Raw genomic sequence first — 18,370 nt, forward strand, 5'->3', positions numbered from 1 at the left:
ATTATATCTAATTTTGTGATTTGTGCAACACAGCATCCCGCAGAAGCCGTAGTACAACCTATAGTTTCGTGCGACAAGCTGTCGTTATCGTTTTTTTTGCACCTTTGATTTTTCTATCTCTGTATTTGTGTGTGGTGTTTTTGCATATGTTGGTGGTATCCCACTGCTGTAGCGATAATGGAATGCGAAAGAAGTGCAAAGTGGGGATCGCTATCAACGATTTTCCATATGTTGTTGTCAGTTGCGATAAGCACTTTCACGCCCGCTTTGTTCTCCCTATCGAGAATAAGGCAGCAGCGGAGTTGATAACGGAGAACGCAAATGTGCTATTCAAGTGTTCGGACTGTCCTGTCAAGTCGGTTTTGCGAGCAGGCAGGAATGTTAAGGTGTCCGGATGTTACCCGTATTGAGGAAGAGATGAAGAAAATTTCTTCTCTCTCCGATTCGATTGAGTGGCATCCGAAGGATCACGTATCCCCAGATAGAACAGCGCGTTGAAAACTCAGTATGGAACAATTGGCAAGTAAAATTGATTTGCGTTTTAGGTATGAGGCTAATGTTAGTGGCTTCCAAAAAATCTGTTGGTCAAAAGAAGTTGCGACTGAAATGTATTCATTTTTCAATTTAATTCGAATAAAGTTTGGCTGCAATGAATATGTAATGCATGGTACTTCAATTGGCCTCCAGAGCCAGGTCAGTCTCCCAGACCTAAAAAGCGTAAGAAGTTCAGAGATGATGTTAATGAAGCATCAGAGAGAATTTGTTGACTGAGAGAATGTTAGTTTCGCGGATGTTGTAAAAGAAAGCTGGAATAAAGTTAAAATTAGTGGTAATAAAATCGCTGTTTCACAGGAAGCGAAAAACTAAACGTAAAACTCATCCGGTTATTGTGATTAAACCAAAAGAGTCCAACCAGAGTGGCTGACGCTACTCGGAAATTTTTGAACGATAGTGGATCCAAAACACACAAAAATCAGTAACTTTAGGAACAGGAGAAAGACAGCTCTAATTATTATTGCTGAGTGTGCAACAGGATACAATGTAAATGTTGTGAAAGATGGCATTCAAAAGTGATCTGGGTAGAAAGCTATAATGCTGTTGTTCCCACTTCGAGGGGTGCCAAAGGCTTAAAGTGATGGGCATGCGATAAAATTATCCTCCGATTGACTGTCGAGATTTTAAAAAATCAAATGAAGACATCGCTATAAATGAAAGTAAAGGAGTTATCAGGACGTACGAAAATCCACGTTTCAAGTACAACAAATACAATGTTGTGATTGAAGTCGATAAGGATACTCTCATAGGGTGCTTGCTGACCGCAGAAGAAAGTGATGAATATAAAGGTTTTGATCAATTTGCCTTATGAGTTCCCGAAGTTAGTGTTCTAAGATGGCTTCCAATGTGGAGGGAATTTGGGCACATGAGTACGGAATGCAAGAATAGTATTGCGTGTTCTAAGGGTGCAGTAAGAAGGGTCACAAAACATCTGATTGCGCATCAGTCTTTGCTTTGAAACGTATCAATTGTTTGAAAATGAATAAAGAACGTAAAATGAATCTGGACGTAAACCACGGGCATTTAGTACTGAGTGTAAAGGAAGTTTATAAAAGGTTATTTGATCGTAAAAAGAGCAGCTTACGTTTTCCAATGAATAACAACAAGTTCCAGTAGAAATGTGAATAATTTAGATATTTTGTATTTGAATATTGCCTTGGTTTGTCTACAAACTACGTTGCACTACGTAAGATTGTAGAAGATAAACGTCCACTTTTAGTATTTCTCTGAAACTCATATTGTTAACAGAAGCATTTGATCAATATAGTATTCAGGAGATGTAGTGTTTGCTGCTTTGTCTATCATCATTCGAGACACACCGGCAGATTTGCTATTTATGTCAAAAAGAAGTCAATTCAGTTCAAGCTTCAATTGAACAGAAGTTTGCGTCGCTATTGGTTCTTAAGGCATTGCAGTTGTACGTGGCATGAGAAATTGGGTAAGAGGTCATGCACTTGTGCATTACGTAAACACTTTTTCTGGGATTTCGGCCCCCCCTCCCCCTATGTGAGTTTTTTCCTTTAAAAGAATTTTTATGTATATGGAGCCGTAAGATGTTATTGACCATTTACCTCCCCCCATGAAATTGCTTACATCAATATGTGTGCAGCCCCTAATTACGGTATTTTATATCACTCTCCCAGTGCTAATGACCAGCATTTTTGGAAATTTTTGAAAACTGGTTAGAGGAGTCGTTTATGGATCCCTGATATATTAAATGTTATTGCTGGCGATTTTTAATATCCAATTGGTGTGACGATTCAAATTCAGAATCATTTGAAGCGATTAGTTGACTTTTAATTTTAAAACAAAAGTAAAAGTAAGTAGTATACGCGTATGTTCTCGGCACAGTAGAACTTTGATTGATCATGTTTACTCTAGCTTTGATTCTGTCACCTAGTGTTTACGAATTGTGATTTAAAAGTAACAGATCATGAAACACTAGTCTCATTAGCATTACAGATGACAGTATTAATAATAACGATTTGAGTAAAACTTAAGTGCTGCTGGAAAATATTCGAAACAAGCAATTACGAACCTTATCAGAAACAAACGTGGATTTTCCGAGAAAATACTGGTAATTTAGATCAAAGAGCAGCTGTTATCACGAGTCTTAAAATCCTGTACCAATCAATTAGTTGAACAGAAATTAGTAACTTTGAATAATTCAAACAGCTGGTACAATCTAGATCTTTTACGTCTTAAACGTAAAAGAGATAAGTTGTACAAAAAATGTCGTAAAAGTAATAATGAAAATCATTGGAATAGGTACCAGGTTGCGCGGAATAAATATTCGCAATGTTTAAAGCATACTCGATGCGAATATATTCAGAGGAAAATTTATCAGCATCAAAACAACAGCAAAGAGTTATGGAAAATATTAAAATCTTTGTTAAAACCTAGTTCTTGTAAACCGCGATCCATAACTTTTAATGGCACATTAGAAGAGTCAGAAGAAGTAATTGCGGCTAAATTGAATGATTATTTTGTCGACAGTGTTTCAACCATTAAGCGATCTATCGAGTTAGTGGATGAACCTGACGAAATAAAACAGCCAGTCGACAGTAACTTAAGATTCGAAAGTTTTCACCCATAACATTTCAAGAACTTGAAACGATTTGTTTTAATTTAGGAAAACGGCTGGTATTGATAATGTTAATGCTAAAATTATACAAGATTGCTTTCATGTCATCGGACACAACCTGCTGGACCTGATAAATGAATCATTGCAAACTGGGCACGTGCCGCAAGTTTGGAAGGAATCGTTAGTGATTCCAATTCAAAAAGTTGCTGGAACGATTAAAGCCGAAGAGTTTCGTCCCATCAACATGTTGCACACAATAGAGAAAATTTTAGAACTTGTTGTGAAAGGCCAGCTACTTATGTATTTAAATAGTAATAGCTTGTTAATACCGGAACAATCGGGATACCGGGAGGGTCACTCCTGCGAAACCGCTTTGAACTTGGTATTAGCTAAATGGAAAGAAAGCATAGAGCGTAAAGATATTACTGGTACTGTGTTCTTGGATCTGAAACGAGCTTTTGAGATAATTTCTAGGCCCTTATTGTTGAAAACTATAGAGCGCTTTGGAATTTCAGGCCCTGGTATACAATTGGTTTAAAAGTTACTTGTCTGACAGAACTAAATGGACTGTTTTTAATGATTCTCAGTATCTCGTCCTGTGGAGAACAATTTAGAGTGCCACAGGGAAGTGTATTAGCCTCCCTTTTGTTTATTGCGTGTATATAAAATGACATATGACGGGTTCTACGTTTTTGTGGATATAAATTTATTTGCAGACGATACTGTGTTATCTATTGCAGCTAGAGACTTAGAAGATGCGATTGAACGCTTGAATGAAGATTTGCATTCTTCAAGTAGATGGATGAAGTACAAACAGTTGAAATTGAATATTAGTAGAACAAAGTATATGCGATTATTTCGCGAAATCGTTCAATAGATAATGTCTTCTAGAAAAATTCGATGATGAGACACTTGATCGCGTACAAAATTAAATATTCTATGGCGTGATTATTGATGATAAATTGACATTTGACCAACACATTGACAATGTCATCAAGAAAATAGCCAAGAAGTATGGAATCCTCTGTCGACTGAAAAAACGAATTAAATATTGCTATGTATCACAGTTGTACAAATCAATCATCTCTCCTCACTTGGACTTTTGTCCTTCCATTTGTTTTATTTTTTTTAATCTTTATTTCTGTGTTTTTTAATCTACAGATTAAGTTCAACACCAGTCCTTCCATTTTGTTTTTAGCAAATCATTACAAATATCGAGATTGGCAGCGTTTGCAGAATAAGTTTATGCGTTTGATTTTGAGATGTAGCAGATTCACTTCCCTAACTTTTTGTTGGATGCTTTGCAGTGGCTCTCGGTGAAGCTAAAGAATTGTGTATTTGACAATGGTGTTCATTTTTAAAGTACTTAACGGATTGTTGCCTCGATATTTGTGTGATCGAATTGAAAGAGTAAGCGACATTCATAGATATAACCCTAGAAACGCGGGAAGATATAAGAACACCGTACTTTTTGTATGGAGCTTCATACAAATTCTTTTGTTTTTAAAGGTATCAATTATTTCCAATTCGATGCCTACACATATCAAAACGCAACTACACTATCACAGCTTAAGAGACTTTGTGTGTCACACGTAAAGCTGCCTTTTAAGCAGCTACTTAGTTGACTTTTTATAATTCAATAAATTTTGTATCTTTGACGAAGTTTGACCTACGGATTGTTTGTTTGGACAATTGTATTTTTTTATTTATTGAGGCAATTGATAAACTGTTTTGTTCGCCTCGATGATGATGATGATGGATTTTATATATATTGACGTAATTGTAATTTGACCTTTTTTTGTGTAGCCCATAAAAAAAGTTTTCTGAGTTCCCGCGCGCGTAAAGCAGATATGGATGATTTTAAAATTTATGTGCCAGTCTTGCGCATTTTCAACTGTTTGAATGATTCTTCGGATTAGTGTAATGGGCTATCTGGTAGAGTTTTGTTCCTGTGGCTACCTGAAACTTTTGATATCGACGCCGGAAAGCGGTAAATACAAGTTTTTAGTTTTGTTGATTTACCCCTAGATTATTAATTTATTGATGCTACGAGTGATAAAACGTTAAGTATTGTCTTGTATAAACATGAAACGCGACTCTTGGTGGAACTTTTGAAATTCTGTGCGAGAGGTATCGTTACAAGTTTTGCATTTTAGTATAAACTCGAAAGTATCACTACCGGATGCTTATGAGGAATCTGTAGATGAAAAACAACAGTTTTTTTCTCTTAATTTACCTTTTTTGCTGGATAGTAATGAAAAGTTAAGTAATTCATATTCGTGATGGTAATCAGATCGTTTTTTGCTTTTTTGCAAATCTGATTAAATTCGTTATTATATCATTCAATTAATTATCTTAAAGATAAATCGTCTAGCTCAAACCTTTGTAGGGGTATGTGGCGGGACCATCATCATCATCACCATTGTTCAGCCAGTCATAACCATTCAACACTGGGAAAAATATAAGAAAATAATGTCAAAACGATAATGCTCAAAACTGATGATGGGTTTGATGAAAATTCTTTATGAATTTATGTTCGACCTTTCGGATACTCTGAATAACCGGTTGCGATATTATTCTGCCATCAACAATATCACACATGCAGCGAGTAGTAAATAATCACACATATTGAATTGACATTTATTTACATATATCAAAAAACAATCTAGTATATAGGAAATCTGTAAATAAAAAATAACTAAAATTTTTAAATTATTAGTATCATCAATTCAAGCCATCACGGTTTCTTTTTAATCGGAAAAAGCATAAACTATTATCATGTTTTCTTCCCACTATGCGATAGCGTTCCTGGTAAAGGTGAAATCCAATGGTTATAGAAGGACGACGGTTTAAGAAGTGATGTCTAATGTTTGCTTATATTACTCTACTATTCAAACTCAATTCTGATTCCAACCTTTTTAGAGCATCAAGCATCATAGTCAGGAACAGAGATTTTTGAACATTGAGCATTCAAAGCACATTGATGGAACTTCCCCAATGTGCTGAAATGTGATAAACTAAAACGTTAGTTCTGACCTTCAAATAAAAGTGGTAAACAAATAAATAGGCCAAGTCGAATATTAGTTGGATTAAATGCTGAAATGAAATCTGTCTCAGCGAATTATTTAGCATCCATTTTATTCAGCTATGAAGATTACTAAATCAACAGTAATCGGACTTAGATGCTTATTTGTAGCTTGTCGTTGCTGAAAAGTTCCTGTTCGTGGAGCTTCCTGCCATCGGGAAGCTTCTAGTCGAGTAGGCTAGGATCCACCGCCGGGGACTATGCCCAGTAGTTCGTAACGCGTTGAATAATCGGCTTTGGGTAGTCGAAGCGCCAGTGAACCGGACGCTATGCTCCTACCCGGAATCTCTGGACCGACTTTGCATCCAACCGGTTTCCTGTTGAGGTGAGAAAGTGCTCCTGGACTCCTTATCTAGGGTGAGGCATTAGTGTTGACACCGCAATAAACGTCCACGGTCGTCGGTTTCGGGGAAGCTCGCCGCCGGGGGACTTCCCGTCGGAGTAGGATTGATTCGCCGCCGGGGGACTATCTGAGTTGCGAGCGAGCACGTCGAGAGCTAAATGGCTCAAAGATGCAGTGAGTGCTGAATGGCATGAGGAAGAGAGTCAGTGAGCGCAAAGGTCAAGAGAAGCGCAAACCGAATAAAAAATGCTTGATGAGAAAAATGTAGCGAACTAGGCTGTGCTTGCTAGAGGCTGCACACGTGAAGTGCATGAGCACAGGCCCCTCCGAAGTATTGCCATCCAGTAAGTCCCGGGGGAACAGGGTATGAGAAGAGAAGGTAACTCTGGCAACCTTCTGTTACTGGGGTGGATTTATTGGTCCGGCGGTCTGGCATTCTGCCTAACGCGTCAACCCCACTCCCTGGGTGATAATTTCATCCTCTAAAAAACACAGACACACCCTCGGCCCTCGCCTGAGTGTTCTGTATGCGCATGTTTAGAGGAAACGGTGGAACACGTGTTGCTCGTGTGCCCCCGTTTTCGCACAATGCGTGACCACATGCTTGCTACATGCGGTCTGGACACCACCCCCAGACAACCTAGTTCGGAGGATGTGGCAAAGATGAAGTTGGCTGGAACGCCGTTTTATCATCTATCGTCCAAATCGTCTCGGAGCCGCTACAGAAGGTGGCGCGTGGACCCGAATGGCTAGTTCAGGCTCAAATAAGAGGTGGTCCAAGGGTTCGGAGTCGGCTTCATGGGTCATACTGGTGCCTTGTTGTCGAACTCGATCCTTTTATCGAACAAGTGGCCGCGCGAAGAATAACATGGTATCGTCGCTTTCGCGGCATCGGTCAACCGAGCGGGTTCCGAGCCCGAGAACGGAAAGGGGTCCTCGTCAAGGCTGGGGCAGGCGTAGGCACCACGTCGGCAAGTCCCTCTGTGTGTTGGTGAATAGACCCTATCGCAGAGAGGTCAATTTGGGGTGCACGAGGCATCATCATTCTTGATGCCAGTCGTGCACAGGGAAGCAGGCGCGAAGTTGACTCTTCCCACCTTCTGAGGGCAAAGGGCGTGGAGCCGGCAATGCGCTGGCACGATACCATGGTGTTCTTCTAAAAAAGCGAGTTACGATGTTCGGTGCTGCAAGGACACGCAGCTAACCTCGAGGGTGCGTTGTGCACTGGCCCCCTTGAAGCATTACTTGCTGGTTGTACTGAAGGCACGATGGGCTTGGCGGCATGGAAACGGTTTGCAGTGTTAAGTTAAATGCTATAACACCAAGTAGGACACAAAGATAAACCAGTACAGCCATCCAATTGAGAAACCGATCACAGAGTACACACTGAGTTGCATCTATGTATCGATTTATCTTTCGTGAATTTTTCTACTTATGTGCGTTTAGTATTGCAATAAGATATTTGAATTGCAGAACTTACTTTTCAATCTCGAGCAGAATTCAAAGACCACTTTTTAGGTTTAAAAAGACTTCCTGAAATACTTATCAAGTCGTTTCAGAAAAAATACCCCTAAAAATCCCACAAATATTTACAATTTCCATTCGAATCGCTGTTTGACTTCGAAATCCCCAGATCTCAGTTCAATTGACTTTACAGAATTTGAAATCGAAATATCTGTAAGCCAAGTATCTGTAAGTAAGTAACATCAAGTCAATCAGTGGAAACAAATGGGGTAATACGATCATGCCTTCTTTATCCGTAAATCAGAGCTTGTTTATTTGAAAACCGCTCCAACTTAATCGTACAAAAGTCGATGTATTAACGGTTAAACACTCCAGCAAATCCATTCCACAGTTCTTCCCGCTTTTACGGAACCACAAAAACAGCAAGCAAGGTGCATTTAAGCCTAGCGCAAAATCTCCAAATTATACACCCGACTATAGTTTCCATTAGCATGCTGTTTTAACCTATTCTCGGCATATTTTGCGCTAATCACAAAACAAAGCGAAGAGAATCATTGGAATAACAAAGCTGAAAACCTTCCGTTCGGCGAAGAGAAAACGGTTCGATTAAGTGCTGCGGCGCGGGCCTCTAATGGCTTCATTCGACCACCATCCATCCATCCGTTCCATGATCTCGAGCTGGCGGGCAAAGCGCGCGCGCGAATATCGGCTTGGTATTAACACGCTTTGGCCTCTCTGGCGAAATACGCCACGGTTAATGCAGAAGCTTGCAACACCCTCTGATCAGCATCACGCTCTGGTCGGGCGGAACGTGGAATTCGGTTTTTAATCGATTCTTAGTTTGTTTTATTTGTGCAACAATCGGGGTCAATTTGAAAAATAAAACCTTCTCGCCAGATCACCATCACACACTCCGATAGCACCAACTTGAAGGTTTTTTTTTTAGCTCAGCTCATGCTTACGAGGTGTCTTGCCGTAAAAATGATGCAACGGCTCAGAAGCCTACGTAAAATAAATACTGTAAAATGGAGTAGGAAATGCAAGAGTGGTGGCGCATGTGCTACGTCATGATAGATACAATCTAAATAACTGAATCAACTAATGGTATATGAATAACTATTAATTATCGTTTATCAGATAAATGCCGATACGAAATCTCACTTAAGCCCCTCGTAGTCAAATCAAATACGCCAGCTTAATCAACAACAACCGATTGAGCTGAAACTTTCAGATTGATTTTCTCACCCAAAGCCAATGTTCTTGAGGATTGCGGGCTTGGTAGTCATATGGCTACTGCTTCTTGCCTCATACGCAGGAGGTCGTGGGTTCAATCCCAGGTCCGTTCCATTCTCCTACTTTGTATCTTTCTTTATTTCTCATGTTCTAGCAATAGCTAGAACGGGAAATGGACTTCCATACCGTTTCCATTACTATTCCTATACCTTTCAACTTGAGTATTCTAACAGTAATCTGCTAGAATTGGAAATGAACTTATAGAGCTCGTTTCCACTACATCCAATTAAAAATTCCATCAGTTACCTTTCTCCCATCTATCACATTGGCAGCTCGTTAACCAGGACGGACCTCTGCCTCTCCAACCTAACCCAGAAATTCCAACAAATTCCTGCATGAACTCGTGGCAAGTGCAGAGGTATATTCGGTTTGCAGGGCGAATGATTGCATCATCATTTCCTCCCCTTCCCTATATTGACTCTGCATTCTGACGTGGCAGGCGCCAGTATGACTTAATAAATGAGATCACCAGCATTTGCTACATTGAAGATGTGTGCTAGTCCTGGAGCAAACATCTGTTGATTCCTGTGCAAGAACAGCTGATCTGGTCATAATGGGGTAGCAACTACGAGCAGTCAATCAAGCTCAAGCTCAAGCTCGCTCAAAGCCAAAGTTCTTGAGGATCCCGGTAGAATTCGACCGCATATTTTTTCTTCCGAAACTGGGTTACAAACAAACACACACACCATTAGCCTCGAGGACAGTGGAACTGTTTTCCATTGAACCCAGCAACTTTCAGGAACTCTCATAACCGGGTAAATTAAACTTTCATTCTGGGTTTCTTTGTTAATGCGGCCAGAACAATAATAATAAGATACTTTATTCCCAAATCACGAAATAATTTCGATACCAGACTCTGTTTCTAATAAGATAAGATCGACCTTAACCCTTTTTCCCATGATAGCTGTAGAGCTCCATCAAATTCTGCACCTTCTAATTTTTATCGAATTGTTTCAAAAACAGCTTTATGGTCTCCTTGGATAGCTTATATAATCAATTTTGTGTAAAAATAGTGAAAGTATTGAAAACAATCATGTAACTATTGATTTACAATCAAAAACTTTTTCTTTTCGTTTTCCACTAATTTCATGTACCTATGCCAAATAGCTTTTGTTCTAGTATTTTTCTTAAAAGAGGGAAGGAAAAGGTTAAGAATCAGTTTATGATGGGTTTTACCTGGTTTACCCACAATCGCTGACTTAGCCTGAAATTTTTCGAATTTGTTTGAAGGCTATGGCTTAATGCCACTAGGCAGGTGACCAACCAAGTGTGGAAAGTTATTAAATTTCGTCGTCTCACTGAAGCAGTTTCCTCGATATATATGCTTCTAGACTTTCATTTGAGGCAACTTCAAGTTGGTATGTAGCTGTGAAGATATGGTTATGCAAACCTAAATTAGCAACTATTGGTTTTTAACGAAATTATACAAGACGTTTGGAGCCGGTTCATTTAAATGGTGTGATGTAAAGAGGATTGCCACTGTGACGTCTCATTAGTCTGTTGTGGTAATGAGTGAAAACAAACGATTGGCTTGGTTTGGGCAGCTTATTAGATAAATTGACTGAAGGTAACCTTTATTAGCATTGGGTTATTTTGAGGCTTCAGCTGATGGAATAATTTTAATATCTAGACTGTAATTCCTTAGTATTACGAGGTTAGATCAGTGCTCCTGCAATCAAATGGTTCACGATGAACTAAAATCTTTAGGAGTAAAAATGCAAAAATGTTCGTTTACCGATACTAATTTCCATACAAAAATCAAACGCGATGCGGAAAGCAAGGAAGCAACCAATCCAGTCCAAATTGTGCACAGTTTTTTGAGACCGCAAATGGTTTCGAAAAACCATTGATTTGAAAAAATGACCACGATGCCCTGCCTCACTGGTTATAGAATTTGAAAGCTTCAGAAGTGAACACTACTGTGAAGTCACTTGGAGGGTTGAACAAAAATTTAAGTTCCCCAAAATAACATCATGATTATCAGTTGATTATCATTCAGAACCAGTGTAAGCTGTTGAAGAACGCGGAAAATAACTCGCGAAATTCGGAAAAACTCACGGAAGAAAAACACGAACGTAACAAACACAAGTATCTATTATCGTATATTAAAAAAATGGTTTCTATATACACTACTGCAATGTTTAGAATGCACTCAACGAGCTGCTTTTTGGCCGGGCGGAATTGGTTTACGGTCAACCTTAGGGGATTTCTATAGAGTATTCTCGTATAGATGTTGTGAAGGTATTTTCATCAAGTTAACAATCAATCGATTATGTTCATCATTCGGAGCCACGTGTTTGTTAGAATCAACCAGCCATATGCGGATCCTTTCGAAGGTGTGGGTGGGGTGAATAAACTAATTTGTGGAAATCAATATCAAAGGAAATATTCGAAGGATTTAGATTGGCCGGTATTCACAGCGAACATCTCCAGTTAAACGAGAAAACTAAAATTACACCTTCGTAACATAAGGTCTGATTCATATTTAAATTAGGGCAGCTATGTGCCGCTGTCATTATTTGTTGTCAGTCAGTCAAAGGAATAATAAATAGACTAGACTGGATAACGCCTTCAATTATAATTCTTACTACTGACGCCAAATTATAAATGAAGCAATTACGCCAAAAATGCTGGTGCCCCAACTTTACCTAAAGTGACCAGACGTCCCGGATTATGCGGGACAGTCCCGGATTCAGTCTACACATGTCCCGCGTTGCCAGACGTCCTGGAAAACGTCCCGCATTCCATGATGAATCTGTAAAGTCTGGATAATGTATGGAAATCTAGAAAATCTAGATCCGAATAATCAGAAGAAAAAGAATGCTTCAATGAAGATTTGAATAATTGTAATAATCTAGAAATTTTCCGTAAGTAGTAGAAAATCTAGGCATTCTGAAGGAACAACAAAAGTTGAGTCTGAAGCATTATATTAATTTGGAGGGTCTGCTTTCAACTCAAACTGGATAGTTGCAACAGTTTTGCAGTTATAGATCAATAAACTTCAATAAAAGCTGCATTACACTGCATAATCAAATGCACTTTTATTGCTTCTTACGTCGACTGACAACCGTTTAGCACCTAAAAAACGTTGAAGTTTTCCTAACGGCATGTTGTTGTGTTGAACGACATGCAAAATATGTTAAAATTTAAGTATCCTCAAATCAGCGAAAATTTAACGACCTGCAAAACGGAAATACCTAGTACCTAGTAAAAATATATTAGCGTATTTGTTTCTGTGAAATCGAGTAGTTGTACAGACACAGAGTGTTGTATTGTAGGTTAATTAATCATTCATGTGGCCAACGAGGGCTAACATAAAATATCTCCATCCTGGGCGGCTGCTCGCTTTAGCCTTGAACTGGGCCCAGATCAGATTCCTGTTGACTTCCTTTATTTCTTTGATGAGACTACGTCGTCACAAGCCGCTTACTTGCAGATTTCGTCTCATGTCTTTCGTAATGTGTGGCTAGAGGTGTCGCAAATTAATAGATTACTTCGATTAATTGATTCATCGTTGTTATAATCGAATTAATTTTGAATCGATTACTACTCAACGATGATTCGATTCAATAATCGTCAAGAATCGAGAGTAATCGATTATCTAAGACGAGTTAAGTAACCTCCGTAGACTGCGTGGTTGGCGATGTGTAGCCATGGATTTTTTTTTTGCGAAAGGTCCGCAAATCGTCCTCCACCTGATCGATCCACCTTGCCCGCTTTGCACCTCGCCTTCTTGTTCCCGTCAGATCGTTGTCGAGAACCATTTTCATCGGATTACTGTCCGACATTCTGGCTACGTGCCCAGCCCACCGCAATCTTCCGATTTTCGCGGTGTGAACGATGAATGGTTCTCCCAACAGCTGATGCAACTCGTGCTTCATTCGCCTCCTAGATGGTACGTAGCACTTTCCTTTCGAAAACTCCAAGTGCGCGTTGGTCCTCCACGAGCATCGTCCAGGTCTCATGTCCGTAGAGAACTACCGGTCTAATAAGCGTTTTGTAGATAGTCAGTTTGGTACGGCGGCGAACTCTTCTCGATCGGAGCGTTTTGCGGAGTCCAAAGTACGTACGATTTCCTGCCATGATTCATTCATTTATTTAGTTAACATCTAAACAGATAACACTGAATCAACAATTTGACGCCACAATACACGGTTCGAGGCCGCATCTCTCCATCCTCGGATACGCCCCACGCTCGCCAAGTCGTTTTGCACCTGGTCTGCCCATCTCGCTCGCTGCGCTCCACGCCGTCTCGTACCTGCTGGATCGGAAGCGAACACCATCTTTGCAGGGTTGCTGTCTGGCATTCTTGCAACATGTCCTGCCCATCGTACCCTTCCGGCTTTAGCTACATTCTGGATACTGGGTTCGCCGTAGAGTTGGGCGAGCTCATGGTTCATTCTTCGCCGCCACACACCGTCTTCTTGCACACCGCCAAAGATGGTCCTAAGCACCCGTCTCTCGAATACTCCGAGTGCTTGCAAGTCCTCCTCGAGCATTGTCCATGTTTCATGTCCGTAGAGGACAACCGGTCTTATAAGCGTCTTGCACATGACACATTTGGTGCGGTGGCGAATCTTTTTCGACCGCAGTTTCTTCTGGAGCCCGTAGTAGGCCCGACTTCCACAGATGATGCGCCTTTCTCGACTAACGTTGTTGTCAGCCGTTAGCAAGCATCCGAGGTAGACGAATTCCTCGACCACCTCGAAAGTATCCCCGTCCATCGTAACACTGCTTCCCAGGCGGGCCCTGTCGCGTTCGGTTCCCCCCACAAGCATATACTTCCTGCCATGATGCGTCTCCGAATTTCTCCGCTGGTATCGTTATCGGACGTCACCAGTGAGCCCAAGTACACGAATTCTTCAACCACCTCGATTTCGTCACAACCGATAGAAACTCGTGATGGGTGACTTACATTGACCTCTCTTGAGCCTTTTTCTATCATGTACTTCGACGTGTTGATGACTAGTCCAATCCGTTTAGCTTCGCTTTTCAGTCTGATGTAGGCTTCCTCCATCCTCTCAATGTCGCCGGCGAAGTCAAATAGCTGGACGGACTTATTGAAAATTGTACCATTCGTGTTAATCCCTGCTCTTTGTATTACCTTTTCCAAAGCGATGTTCAATAGCAGACACGAAAGATCATCACCTTTTCGTAACCCTCTGCGTGTTTTGAAGGGACTCGAGAATGCCCCTGAAACTAGAACTACGCACATCACCCGATCCATCGTCGCCTTAATCAATCGTATCAGTTTATCCGGAAATCAATTTTCGTGCATAAGCTGCCATAGCTGGTCCCGATCGATTGTATCATATGCGGCTTTGAAGTCGATAAATAGATGATGTGTGGGCACGTTGTATTCGCGGCATTTCTGCAATACCTGACGTACGGCGAACCACCCATAAATCCCACCTGGCACTGGTGGTACAATTGGTGTTAGCCGGCAGCATAAAATTTAGGAGAGTACCTTGTAGGCGGCGTTCAGCAATGTGATTGCGCGTTAGTTGCTACAATCTAGCTTATCGCCCTTTTTGTAGATGGGACACACAACACCTTCCATCCACTCCTGCGGCAGAACCTCATCCTTCCAAACCCTGGTAATTACCCAGTGCAGCGCTCTAGCCAGTGCCTCACCAACGTGTTTAAACAGTTCTCCTGGTAGTTGGTCAAATGCAGCGCGTTTGTCTACGTGCCGGACGTCAAGCGAAGAAAATTGCGAAGCAGAGCGGAAAAGTTGATCTACGTCGGCTATGCCTGTGGAACCAAGGCATACAGGTTCCTTAACAAGCGGACTGGGAAAATAACCATCAGTAGAGACGTTAAATTTCTTGAGCTTGCAGGAGGAGCCTAGCGGTAGCCCAATGAAGAGTGCAAAAGCAAGAGGTAATGCTTCAACCGAGCAGAAGGGAGCTGTCTGTTCGGAAGACCTGATGGAGTTTCAGTGCAGCTGTGCAGAAGGAGGAAGTGAAGATAGTGAACAAGTGAGTGTTGATAGTGCGGATGTAGTGAGTAATTGCGATACAGAGCCGGACTTCCATGGATTCTCGGAACTTGACACCACTGTTGAAGAATTCCACGAAGCGGAAAACTCAACAGATAAGAAGATTTGTATCACGGTGAAGACAACGGCGAATGTGAACAGCCGCCACGTAGATCACAGCGGGAAAATGCAGGTACAATTCCGAAGAGATACAACTACGTCGTGGGCGTAGCTAAGATCGAGGAGCGCGATCCGAGCAGCTACAATGCGGCATTGAAAAGTGTAAATAAGTCGGAGTGGTCAAGAGCAATGGACGAAGAATATCAATCCCTAATGGCAAAAGATACTTGGACACTTGTTCCTGTGTGGCCCGAAATGGCCGGAGCGAATTGTTATGACAGCAGCTCTCCGTGGGTGCGTGTGCACGCCACGGAGGTCTGATCAGAAGGGGCCGAGTCGGCTTGCTGCGCACTGATCGACACGCTGAGGTGTTAATGTATAATCACACGCTGGTGGTAACTTACTCAAACCCCCACATTTCCCTTCTTTTCTTATAAAAAAAAGGCAAAAAAAATCCTCTAGCATAGAACGCAATGATTTTTTAAGTTATTTACGCAAGACGAAGATGAACATATTGCTTTTGAGAAACCGATAATTTCCTATGAAAACTAAACTCCAAAATAAACTTGTCTGATCATCGTGGTTTTCAATCGCACAACAACGAAATGCAAGTTGTATCATTTAAATGTTAAACTAAATTGGTATCTAGTGTTATGGTATTGATCTCACAAGAAACATTTTATATTGTAGCAATAATCTAAATATCTTATACCGTCCATTAAATCCAACTATCAGCTTCATATATAGTAATACCAGCAAGCTGACCTTCAACATATCGATGTTGATTTTGCAACAACCGCTTAGAACATGTTTTTCCATACTGTGGGCCGCGACTCCCAGGAAGGTCGTGGGATGATCATGATCAATGATGGGTTGTGAAAGACGCGTCTTAATTCATACTTTTGTCCCTATTTTGTCCCATAAATCTATTAGATTTGGTTCTATGTAGACATTAGATTTGGATCTATGTAGTGAATGGAGAACAATCAATTTTAAGATTTTGTCAAATACATTGAAATCCAAACAATTCAAATCCAATCCAAATTCAATCCAATCCACATTCAATCCAATTCCAATCAACATTCAATCCTAATCCAATCTAAATCCAATTCAAATCCATTTCACATTCAATCCAAATCTGTTCCACATCCATTCCAAATCCAATCCAATCAAAATCTAATCCAAATCCGATCCAAATCCTATCTAAATCCGTTCCAAATCCAATCAAATGCAATTCTAATCCAAATCTAGATCAAATCCAATCCAAATTCAATCCAAATCCAACCAAAATCTAATCCAAATCCGTTTCAAATCCATTCCAAATCCAATCCATATCCAATTCAAATCCATTCCAATCAAATCCAAATTCAACCAAAATCTAACAATTTAATTGCATATTATTCGGCAACTCGGCCGTACGACTGTGGATATACAACAGTAAAGCACATGTGGAGATTGGACAAATCAATCATCCGAAAGATAATCAATTTGCAAAAAAGAGAGCTAACCGCGGTGGAGGTTGGTACTCCGATTCTGATGGCTTTTCCGCAAACGTGACCTTTAAGTGGTCTTGTTATGTAGGGGTTATTACGCCTATCTAGAGAGTAGGAAGTTGAGGGTTCGTGTCCCTCCAAGACACGTGGATTCTTTTTCGCAAATTTCATATCAATTTATTCATTTCGAAGCATATGCTGTGCATATGCACAGCCAAGATATTTAACAAAATCTAATCCAAATCCTATCTAAATTCGTTCGAATTCCAAATCATTCCAATCCATTCAAAGTAATATAATGATGGGATATGAAGCAATTCATAATGGTTTGTTCAATCTAATGCGAACTCTTTTTTATCCAAATTCTTAAAGCCAATGTTTGAGGGTCGCAAGCAACATGCGATTCTGCTAGGTGGGTCGCATGTACAAGTAGTGTGGGAACATCTGGCCTAGGATATGATATTTATCTAAAATTTCGCAGAGATATCATAGGGGCAGTAGGGGCAATATGAGCCACCCTCATTTTGAGCTTATTGTTAAGTTCTATCATGTAATATGTAATATGCACATATGCATCAACGTGAAAACAGCATTAAAATTCAAATCAAACATGAAAATACACTTGAAAATGTAAATTTTCGCTGCATAGGCGAAATTATTATAAGATTTGAAGTTTATAATTAAGGTTTTGACACAAAACTGATTAAAATACAGGTCAAAAATACACCACAATCCAAAGATATATTAAAATTGAATATTGTGCACACATGTTTGTATTGATACAAATCTGAATTTATCATGACACTTTTTTTTCCAAAGCCAGTCTCTATGTGACAATATGGGCATATCTGTACAGAGCCAGATATCAGGCCTTAAAATGCGAACAAGTTCGAATTTCAGTAGTTAAATACATACAAGAATATTATCATATATGTAAGAATAATTACGGAAAATATACAACAGCGCATTACTGCGATTGAAACAGAAAAAATGACCATTGACCAATAAGGCAAAGACAAAGGTGCTATTTGAACGAGATGGCGCCACAACATTTAAAGTAAAATGAATTTCCTTGTATGGGCAAATCATCCGTTCTCATTTACTACGCATCGCATCAATATGAAACCTAGGTCAAAAAGCAACAAATAATTTTTAGATTTTTTGTTCCCACGACTTGTTTTGCAGTTCTAAACAATAAAAGAGATTTCATTGTACCTCCATACTAAATTCTAGCTGTATACTTTCAATTTCTTCAAGACTGTTCTCCACCTTGTGTGTGTAGAAGGAACATTGAAAGCTTACGATATCGAACAGCAGATGTCACTAGTGTATATGCAATATTTCATTGATACAAACACACAGCAACACCACCTGTCGCCTGATCATGGAAATATTGCAATTATACCATCAGGTTATAGATAGTGGAATATATAGATGAGCGAAGATAAATCCT

The sequence above is a fragment of the Armigeres subalbatus genome, chromosome 3 (assembly GCF_024139115.2).
Source record: "Armigeres subalbatus isolate Guangzhou_Male chromosome 3, GZ_Asu_2, whole genome shotgun sequence".
Lineage (NCBI taxonomy): Eukaryota > Metazoa > Arthropoda > Insecta > Diptera > Culicidae > Armigeres > Armigeres subalbatus.